Here is an 11411-nt window from a genome sequence, read left to right on the forward strand (position 1 = left end):
CATTCTTAACACATCTAGATGCCACAGGAACGGGAGTTCAATGCTAGTGCTAGGTTTCAACTCATCTAACTGAAGCCTGATCTCTCTTAGCAACAGCCAAATTTAATTTAGGGATGGAGTGTTGGGGCTGTCTTGTGTACCAGCAATAAAATCATGGTGCTGCGATCAACTTTTGAGAACTGATTTTGGGACAGGATTAAAAGCAGTAACAACAAGACCAAAATAGGAGAGTAAGGAATCCAGACATTTGCACTTTTTGTGGTGTTTATTCCTTTGTGAGCAGTGGAGAGAAATGAGTTGATGGGTCAGAATCCAAGTTTTCCAGAGCACTGGTGAAATGTCCTCATCTCTTGGTCTTTGCTACGGCATCTCTACCAGCTGTGGACAGGATGTAACATATCCTTACCTCTATTTTATTCTGTTCTTATTTCTGTCATTTTCTTTTTAACCACATCCTCTCTTCATATTCTTGCAACAAATGCCTGTTAAACAAGAAACCAGGGGCGCCTGGGTGGCTCAGTGGGTTAAAGCCTCTGCCTTTGGCTCGGGTCATGGTCCCAGGGTCCTGGGATCGAGCCCCACGTTGGGCTCTCTGCTCAGCAGGGAGCCTGCTTCCTCCTCTCTCTCTCTGCCTGCCTCTCTGCCTACTTGTGATCTCTGTCTGTAAAATGAATAAATAAAATCTTTAAAAAAAAAAAAAACAAGAAACCAGATGAGTATTGGGGATGCAGAGTTAGAATAAGATGATTCTCTCTTCAAAGAGCTCATGGTTTCTAATAAAGAGGACAAAGTAGAAGAGGCAAAGACAACTTGTTAACGGCTCTAAAGAGGTAAGAATAAGGTGGTGTGGGAACACCAAGTCCAGAGCAGTGAGCAGAGCAGCCCAGGTCAAACTGAGAAAGCCTGTTCAGAGGCTTATATAAGGTTGTATTTGAGCTGGGTTTTAACGGGCAAGTAGGCATGTTCCAGATGGAGAAGGACAGAACCTTCTAGAAGGTGAGGCAGTGAGCTTGGAGCAGCATGCTGGAGTCCGATCGTGAAGGTCCACTTATATAGCTTGTATTTAAAGGCGACGGGCAGCCAAGACATTCTTCAGCAGGAGGACAAGAACAGATTCATTTTTTTACGAAAGTAGGCAGCAGCCATGTGGAGGGTAAACAGAAACAGGGAGAGTCCAAAGACCAGGTTGCCATTAAGGGGCTGCTGAGTAGTCCAGGTGAGATTTGATGGGGAGTCTGAAATCGGGCGGGAAAGTTTGGAAGGGAATATCCAGCTTTGAGAATTAGTTTAAAAAGGAATCCTCGAGACGGAGTAGCAAGTGGATGATGGAGGCTGAGGGAAGGAAGAGGAGGAGACATACATTACGGTAACATTCTCACTCCATGTTGTCTGAACTGGGCCATTAGCCATAGACGGAGATGTGAAGTACCAGAAAAGAAGCATAGTTGAAAGAGAAGGTAAAGGAAAATTTGGGCAGAATGAGGATTGAAAAGAAGCTACTGGAGTAGAGATGTAATGAGTCCTTTGTAAGGTTAGCAAAAACAGGTTCAATGAAGTTGTGAAGGAAGATGGGATGGGAGCAAGCCAGTGACATTGCCCAAAGCTTTGGAATTGAAGGCAACAGAGAGTTCTGGAACACTACTCTCAATATTTGAGGAGGAGGACATGACAACCTAGAAGTGAGAATGAGAAGGTCTTTAAAAAGAGGGGAATCTCTGAGCCTCTGCCTTCGGCTCAGGTCATGATCTCAGGGTCCTGGGATCGAGCCCCGCATTGGGCTCTTTGCTTGGTGGGACCCTGCTTCCCCTTCTCTCTCTGCCTATCTGTCAGCTTGTGATCTTTGTCTGTCAAATGAATAAGTAAAATCTTTAAAAAAAAAAAAAAGAGGGGAATCTCTTGAATATACTTTTCAATAAAAAGGAAACCCCTGGATAGAAAGGGAGGGATTGAAGAGAACAGGAAAGAGAAGAGACAGCTAAGAGAGCAGAGTTCTTAAGAACTCAGAAGGTGTTAAAAAAAATAAATAAAGGAATTCAGAAGGTAACAGAATCTAGCAAAAAACAAGGACAGGGGTTAAATTTGTACAGGGAGGACTGGAAGTGTACCAGTATTTATGGCATGCCAAGCATTGTGCTAGGTATTTTATGGTTATTGATTTATTCCATTTTCATTAAAACTGTACAAGGAGAGAAAAGGAATGCCCCTTTCTTTAGAGGAGGTGGGAAAACAGCAAAAGGTGTTACTTTCAGAAATGCAGCTGTGAAGAGCCATCGAGAGTAGCTTCAAGTAATAACTTCTACTTCCTCTGTGAAGAAGAGGTGAAATCATCTTCTGAGATTGTCCCATCCGGACACAATATCCGTTAACAGCCATGTATTCATCCATGTTAATAGCTTCTGAGAGTAGAGCAGAAAGTGAGGTAAAGAAGAATGGAAAATTTTCAGTGTCAAAATTATTGACTTCGGACAAGCAGAAAGATTTCCATATAGAGTTGACACCTGTTGGAGCTGGAAAACATACCCTGTGATGGCACCATTGTCTCCATCCTCCCCCTCCCTGGGAGCTGGGCAGAGCGAGCCACTGGTTGGAATTCTCCTGGGGAGCAGATGCGTCCCATAGGTTTGGCAAAACCACAAGTCATTGAGAGTGATGTTGAAACTATTGAGGAAGGGGACTTCGAGGAAAGTAAAGCCAGAACGATGCAGAGAACCTTTGAGAAGACAGAGAAGGGATCTAAAGGAGTAATGGAATAAGAAATCTAGAGGACTGGAGGTTGAGACTGTGAAGATCTTAGAGATACTTTGAGATTCTGGGGTTGACATCTGGATAAAAAGTTGTTTCAAGCAGGATGCTTGTCAGTGACCCCCTACCTTAAATTGGCATTGTCTTATTTGTATTGATCAAACGATGGAGTTGTTTATTTCTGGATGGGTGACCAAGAAGGGCTGTGAAATTCCACATTGTTTGGTCCCCATCCATCTGCTGGGGTGAGGTAGGTGTGGCTTCTCTGGGAACAGAGTGGTGTGCTAGATGACTCCTTGTGTTTGCTGCCCACCAGGTGCAGAGCCCAATGAACAGGTATTTTGAGGAATATCTAAAACATGTGACTGCAGGCTTTTTCCACTTGTGTCCAAGCCACACTTCTGTTTTGTTTTTAATGGGATTTATTATTTTCTCTTATTTTATGTCATTAGTGGCTTAAAATAAACGTGTCCCTTCCAGAAAACATTTTCTGTTTCTCAATTCATGAACTTTTGGGTTCAAAAAGTGAATTTTCTGGGCCATTCCCCACACACCATTCCCGCCAGGTAACATAATGGCTTCCATTTTCATCCAACCTGGCATATCAGAGGGATTGACTCACCACTGGGCCACATGCTTCCTACCAGTATTGTCACCAGAAACTGAGCCTATGATGGGCCTGCTGAGGCCAACAAAGGATCTTTTTGTCATTGAGAGAACAATTACAGCAGGCGATGAGCCTGTCTGTGTGGCCCTTTCTGACTTGTTCTGTTAGCATTTATGGTTTGTCTACCTGGATGCTCCATCTCCCCTGGCCTCCACCTCCCGCCCCCAGACTCAGCCTCGGGCTCCCTGTTTCTAGATGTTGTTGTCTGGATCATCACAACCTCCATAATTTGGTGCAGCTGTACGTCTCTGTTCTGCACACAAAAACCAAAAGAACACAATCTGTAGGTATCTGTGGACAATTGATGTCAACCTTCCCTCCTCCTTCCCCAAAAAAGCTTTAGAAGTCAGGAAAAAATGTTTCAGCCGTGTTTTATCTGCCTGTTTGTTTGTTCACCTCAATTTCAGAGCACTGGAGCAAGGTTCTAAAACATCCTTTCTAGGTCAGTCTGCTATGCTTCCTTACAGCCAGTTCTGGTTTCTTCCAAGGCTGTTACAGTGGCGGGTTGAAGGCAGGGCTTCAGTGTAGACAGCAGACACAGTTCCCTAGGCAGTGATCTGTCCATGTGTCCTTCTAATGACTCAATCATTACTTAGCTCTGTGATGAGCTCTGGATAAGAAAGTAAGAATTAAGTTGTCGGTTGCCTTCTGTAGCTTCACTTCTATGGATTCTTGGCCATTAAGGGGCCTAGAATGATCTCATTTAACTTTTTATGGATGAGGAAAAGGAAGCCCAGAGAAAAATCAATCATCAGTTTGGTTGGTGGCAGATCTGGGACTGGTACCCTCATTTCTTGACATAGAATTTAGTGTTAGCAATTTAATCTCCAGTTGCTGGAGGAGGATATTTTGAGGTAATATTTTGAGGAGAAGGGTGTTCTACTTGGGTGACAGCTTGTCGGGGCAGCACATAAAGTTTTATGGACCTCAGTTTGTCCTATATATGGATTACCCTGTGAGGTTTTCATCCTGCACCCAATGAGTGAACGAGGGGGCTGAATCTGTTGCCCCTTTCCCTTCTTGTAAGGAGGGTGTGTGTGTGAAGGAGAATAATTTGAATGTGTAAACGTTGTTTTACCATCACACATTTAAAATTTGTGTGTAAGACTAGCAAATAGAAACTGATCTTCTGGTTGTTCATAACATGTCATCCTCTGTTAACAGGCAAATATATTTTTTTAAGATTTTATTTTTATTTTAGAGAAAGAGAGAGAGCACATGTGCGCACGTGAGTGGGGAGGAACAGAGGGACAGAATACCAAGCAGACTCTGCACTGAGTGTGGAGCCTGACCTGGGTCTTGATCTTATAACCCCAAGATCATGACCTGAGCTGAAACTAAGATTTGGACTGTTAACTGTCTGAGCCACCAGGTGCCCCTAATAGGCAAAGATTTTGTGTTGATACTGGGAACTGACCCTTTCTGAAACAATACTGGTCTCTTATACATCTGAGAGGATAGAACCATGTAAGTGCAAAAGTTAGGATTTACTTGGTCTTACAGGTAGAAAGTTTGATGGTGTGGATGAATTTGCCATAAGGTGGGCATGGATTTCCTTGACTGCCAGTCACTGGTCACCTGCCTTCTGGCCTGCAAAGGTATGGCACCAACTCTGTGTATGACCTGCCCTAGTGGGGAAACCCAGGTCAGTATTTGTCCTTTTAGAAGAAGTGGAGGTGTTCCCAGGTCACTGCTCTGGGCCTTGTTGGTCAGTTTGGTGGATTAGATGCCTAGGATTACAGAAGCTGGTACTAAGCAAGTGTCCCTAACTTGGGGACACTAGACAGGACAGGCATATTAGAAAAGGGTTAAAAAAAAAAAAAAACATGCTTAGGAACAAGGGAATCTCCACCTCTTATCTGTGTAGGTGGGAGGTCATTTGACCATCCACAAGAAAATGACTGGGAACCAATGAAACTTGCTCATAAGAATATTACAGAAGTTGGTGTGCCTGGGTGGCTCAGTTGGTGAAGAATCCGACTCTTGATTTCGATGCAAGTCATGATCTCAGAGTCATGAAATTGAGCCCCATGTCGGGCTCCATGCTGAGTGTGAAGTCTGCTTGTCCCTCTCCCTCTGCCCTTCCCCCCACCCCACTTGCTCTCTCTCTCTCTCTCTCTCTCTCAAATAAATAAATAAAATAAAATAAAGAAAAGAAAATTATGGCAGTCCTCTGAGAAAGTTTCCTGTCTCTGCCTCTGTGAAACATGAGTTAATAAATTATATTGCAGAGCCCAGACAGAAGTCACACGGGCTCTTTTTGCCAGAGCTTGAGGTCCCTGAGAGTTGAGCTGTACAGAATTCACAGTCATTGTGGAGATTATTTGCTGGTTATTTTGCTCTCTGATTTTGCTTTCCCCAGGGAGAATCCCATCTGGACAAAATACCAGTTAACAGCCATGTAGTCCTCCATGTTAATAGCTTTACTGAGGGTGTGCTCAGCCGTGCAAGCCACAAAGAGAAGTGGGGGATCTGTAGGTGTCTCGCTGTGTCAGGGGTCCCTATGCTAAGACTATTTTCCTGGTCTGTTCAAATGTTATAGCTGCTTCCAAAATGTTGAACTGTGTTGTCATTTGGCTTGTCCCTATGTTATCTGTGGTATTGTTTCTGTCTGTTCTTAAATTATCATTCAGTAATTCTGTGTTTTGTCTGTCCGATTCTCCCCTGCCAAACCACATCTTCCAAGGTAGGCCATTTTGTTGTTGAGTCTTGGAGATAAGAAATGGTATGCAAAATAAACATACTACTTACAGCCACCTTCCTCTCCCACAATCAACCACTGTCTCTGTTGAACTTTTAAATGAAACCACAGTCCAGAGTTTCAAGGAGCCATTTCTCAAACATGGGTATCATTAAGGTCCAGAGATTTCTTACCGCAGATTTACTATCTTTGGTATAAAAGCTGGAGAGCAGCCTAGCTCACGTCTAATGCAGGAAGGGCAAGTTCAAAACAGTCTTGGCATTCTTCAGATCACTGACCCTACAGGCATTACAACCTTCCTGTTTTGTTTTGCTACTAGCCTCCTGTGCACTTATCCGCCATTTGGTTAAATTACTGTGAAACAACAGACAGTGACCCTCTGCTCTTATTTCCAGATCACCCCAGCGTAGAGCTAATGGGCTCACTCTGTGCTCACTGCTCAGATCATGAGATGACAGATGTGGAAGAAGCAATTCTAAGAATGACCTATATTAAAACATAATTTAAGGTTCTGTTGCTGGGTGGCTATAACTCAGGTAGGGGGTGATGGCGTCTGTCTTCCTCAATGTTCTTTAGAACAGGAAGGTATCTTTCCATGAGTGAGCTTCCTCCGGATTAGTCATAGGATTCCAGTAATAGATAGTCATTCACCTTGGCATTGATTCAGGCCTAATCCATATCTGAAGAATCATCCTCTTCATTGTTGTTATCTGCTCTCGTTTATTGAAACTTCTACTATGTGCCGAATGCTGGGCTAAGCATAGTACATTCATGGTCTTACTTAGCTCATACCACAGTGAGTCAGTACTAGTCATTTCTCAATTTTACAGATAAGAAAACCAAGACTTAGGAAACAGTGACCTTCCAATGTTATCTTACTAGGGTTAAGAGCTCTGATTTCAAGCCTGATCTTCCAATACAGCTATGTCATGTGAAACCAAGCTGTCAGAAACTATTCACCAGGCATCTCCTTATGTAAGGTACTCTACTAGGTTTAGGGGGATGAGGATACAAAGACGCATAAGGTACCTCCCATTCCTTCGTGGCTTCAAATGCTGTTGGGCAAGAAGTCATTTTAAAAATAATTAACACTACACTAAATTCTCAATATGTGGAACACAATAAGCAATATATTAATAAGGAAGAAGTCTTGAAGAAGGTGAGATTCACACTGGGCCTTGAACAGTGGACAAGATTTACATAGATGGAAAATCAAGAGGAAAAGCGTTTTACACAAGGGAGTTGATGTGAACAAACCCTAAAACTGAGCAAGTACAAGGCATGTTTTATTGTTGAAGGGTGAAGGGCAATGGGGATGGGTCGAGTTATCCAGGAGGAGGTATTTGTGTACTCATCTGTTTGGTTGACAGATACTTGTTGAATATGCCTACTACATGGAGGTATTCCCTAGGGGAAGAATGAGAGAGGAGGTTGAAAAGGTAGAGTAGAGCCTTATTGATAACCAAGTTCAGGAGCTGGGACTTTGTCTTGTAGACACAATCACTAGTTTGGGAGCTATAGGTAGATTTTAAACCGTTCTCTGAAAAAGTTCCAAACTAGTTATCTCTGTCCTGTCCCCTTCCCCCTGGTTTTTCTGGACTTCACATTGGATGGTGGGCACTCCTCTGATGAAGACATCTATCTATCTGTATGGAGGATGCCCATGTTTAGAGCACAGGGGAAGAAGGAAAGTCAAAGAAGGACAGACTGGGAAATTAGACCCCTGTCATGTCACCGATGCTCAGAAGGAGAGTTTGAAGAAAGTACATAGGGAAAGGGGTCACGGGTGTTAAAGAGAAGATGAGATTACAGACCAGGAGAGATTGGATGCTTTGAATGTGGTGATTAAATTTGATGACTGGTCTGTCGGTGATGGTGGAGAGCACATTTCAGTGGTGTGCTGGGGACAATAACCTTATTGCAGGAGATTACTAAGTAAAAGGAGAGGTGATCATCACAGCAGTAGAGAATGCTCATTTTACAAGTTCAGTAGCCAAAGGAGAAGAAGACGAAGATAATGACAGCAGGGCCACAGAATTGATCAAAGTTGGGGATTTTTTTTTCCCCTCAAAATGGGCAAAACCATATTTGAAGCTCTAGGATATGGACAGAGGAAGAGACTGAAGAAATTGGAAATGAAGGATGTAACAGAGGGAACTCTTCCTGTCCTCTGGGATTTTTTTGGTAGCATGGTGTTCTAACGGTAACTGGATGGGTAGAATTTTCAAACACTGGATGGTTGTATTGGCACAGTTATTATGCCCTTTTCATACCCCGCCACTGAGTTCTCTATCCTTAAACCATAAGTCTTTATCATCCTTATACCTATCTGCTACTGGATGATGACTAGGCGTCCGTGATTGTCAATATACTGTCGGAGCCATCTCTTTTCTCAAACAGATGGGTTTCTGGTTGAGTGTGTTTACAGTCCCTTACATTTCTGTCTATTTGGCTGTTTCTCTTTTGTTTTCCATCCTTGTGATATAGGACTTTTGGACTATTGAAGCTTTTCTGTTTTGTACGAATGAATGAATGGATGAGTGAATGAAGGAAGGAAATTTTGACACAAAGATTCATCCACCCAGGAACGTGCGTGCGCGCGCGCGCGTGTGTGTATACGTATATTGAATTTTATTTTAATTTATTTTTTAAAATTTTATTTATTTGAGGAGAGAGAGAGAGAGAGAATGGGAATTGGGGGGGAGGGGCAAAGGGAGAGACTTTGCCCTTTGGAGCAAGTGTGTGGAGGACAGGATCCATGGGCAGGAAGAGCTGCTATATAGACAGATCAAAACACAGTGTATTTCAACATTTACCTACAGAGCAGCTACCGTGTGCCAGAGACTTTGTTAAGTGTTAGGGTTGCAGAGAAGAGTGAAGTTCGTCGCCTTGCTGTCAGAGATGTTCACTTTTGGGGGAAGAAGTCCGATCAGCAAATGGACACCTTATGTCTCACATGATTAGGGCAAAGATAGAAGTATGGCCAGGTGCTATTGTAATAAAAGAGGGGCACTCAGCCCTGCCTGGGAATGTGGAGAAAAGTTTCCTGGAGGAGGTGATGCTTAAGCAATTATATGTGATGGGTAACTGAGAGCAGGCAGAGAAAGCCTGCACAAAGTCACGGCCAAAGAAAGTATGGTTTTTATAGAAAACATTAAGTTATTTCACAGTTTCCAGAGTATAAAGTAAGAGGGATGATTTGAAGGACATGTGCCTGGGTAGGAGCCCTAGGGGAGGGTATCAGGGACCTTACCTGCCGTGCTAAGACCCTTATACTTTGTTCCAAGGGCAGTGGAAGCTGTGAGGGGTTTAAGCAGAGTAATGTATAATCATATTTATGTGCAGCTCCAGTACGGTTGCAAATGATTGATTCAAGAGAGTGATTCCATTAAAAATGTTTTTGGCTTCAATTTGGCAGAAACCAAACTAATAGCAGCTTAAATATGTGATGACATTTTTCATGCAAGAAGGAGATCAGAGAAAGCTGTATCTGGCATTGGTTTAGATACTTGACCATACAGTCAAGGACCCAGGCTCATTCTCCTGTACCATCCTCACCATTTTCACTTTTGATCCTCATGCTGTTACTTCGTGGTCATGAGAAGGCTATTACTGCTCAAATATCATTATCATGTTCAAGGTGGACAGAAGTGGAATGTGGTGGTACCAACAGTGTCTGCCCCCTTTCAAGAAAGAACAGAAGCTTTCCAGTATGCATTCCTTCAGAGCTCATGGGCAAGACGTAGAAGGAGTCATCACTGGCTGCAAAGGAGGCTAGAACAAAATATGTGTTCTTTCGAGCTTCCATAATAAGGAAGGGCAAAGGGGAAAAGGGCATGCGAACTGAGCGTTGAGTTAGCCAACCAATCGTATATGTCACTCATTTATCTCTAGCAGTTGTAGGGATTGGACTGCCTTCTGGTAAATAACATCCTATGCCAGGCAGAGAAAGAGGCAAAGTACAGCTCAAAGCAGAACAGTCAACACGTGTTGTAGCTTTTAGAAGAGAAAAGGCCAGAGGAGGAAGAGCACGGGGGCTTGGGTGCCATTGGCATTGTTTGTTGCCTGGGTATCATAGGGGCCTTCTCCCTGCTGAACCAGTAGATGTCCGGCTCATCCCCAGATTGGTTGGTGAAAATTGACAAGATCCACCTTTCTGCCATGGCTTCTGCCATGACTTCTCTTTTACCTTACCTCTTTACAGGTCTCATAATCAACCAATCAATCCATTATGATTTATTCCAGTGCTGGAATTATGCTAGCCCACTGTTGGGGGATATCCAGGATGGAGTTTAGGAGGGGACAGTAGAAGAATAAGAACCATGTCATTCCTCAAGTAGCTTATGTTCTCTACACAGAACAGGTTACAACAGTATAAGGTAAGACAGGTGCACATGCTTCTAGCTTGGTGTAAAGTGTCAACAACCCAGGCCTGGGCCACAAGGCTCCTTTAGATTGGGTTTTACAAATTCAAGGTCAGTTGTCGCCACTCTGCCTCTCTCAGCAGTGTTTTGCAGAGTTGTCTGGCTGGTCTGCCTCATGCATACATGTCAGGAATCCGTGTTTGGCCTACAGCCAACCCCTACTCCCCCCCACACACACCCCCCCACCACATGCCTTCACAGGTGCATACACTCTTGCTGGAGTATGTTCTATCCATCTCCAGCCCCTCTCTTCTAGCCAGCATGTCAGAAGGAACGAGAACAGCTCTGCCATATCCGTCTGACTGCTTTATTTCTAAATTTGAAAAAGTAACAAAGCACTATGGCGGCATTACAAAAAGGTTTAGAGAAAAATGGACAATCACCTACAATCCTACCTCCCTAATAGAACCAGGGTATAATCTCTTGCAGTTTTAGCATGGAAATAGTGCTTTCTTTTGCATGCTTGGAATCAGGGAGTGTGTATAATTTTGCATTCTGCTTTATTTACAGAGTTAGAGCTCATAAAAATGTGTTGAGTAAATGAATATTGATGAGTAGTCCTCACAAGAACAAGATGTACCACCTTTTTCCCATTGCTGTTCCTATATATTGTTTTCCCCTTTCTCTATTTGAATAGAGATGGGGGCCCTGGAGGTTTTCCAAAGTCCCATTTTTATGGTGTGACCTTTGAGTCCTGATATAGACAATAGGAAAATTCTTAGCATGGAATCAGAAGCCTCAAGAAGAATTGGAATTCTGGTGGGCAGTAGTGAGATAAGGATCATTGTAGTCCCATTCTTCCCCCGCAGGAAGCATCTGAAGTGAAAAGACCATCTCTCTTGTTCATGACCACGGAGACAATTCTCTTTTTATCCAA

Source organism: Lutra lutra, chromosome 10 (assembly GCF_902655055.1).
Source record: "Lutra lutra chromosome 10, mLutLut1.2, whole genome shotgun sequence".
Classification (NCBI taxonomy): Eukaryota; Metazoa; Chordata; class Mammalia; order Carnivora; family Mustelidae; genus Lutra; species Lutra lutra.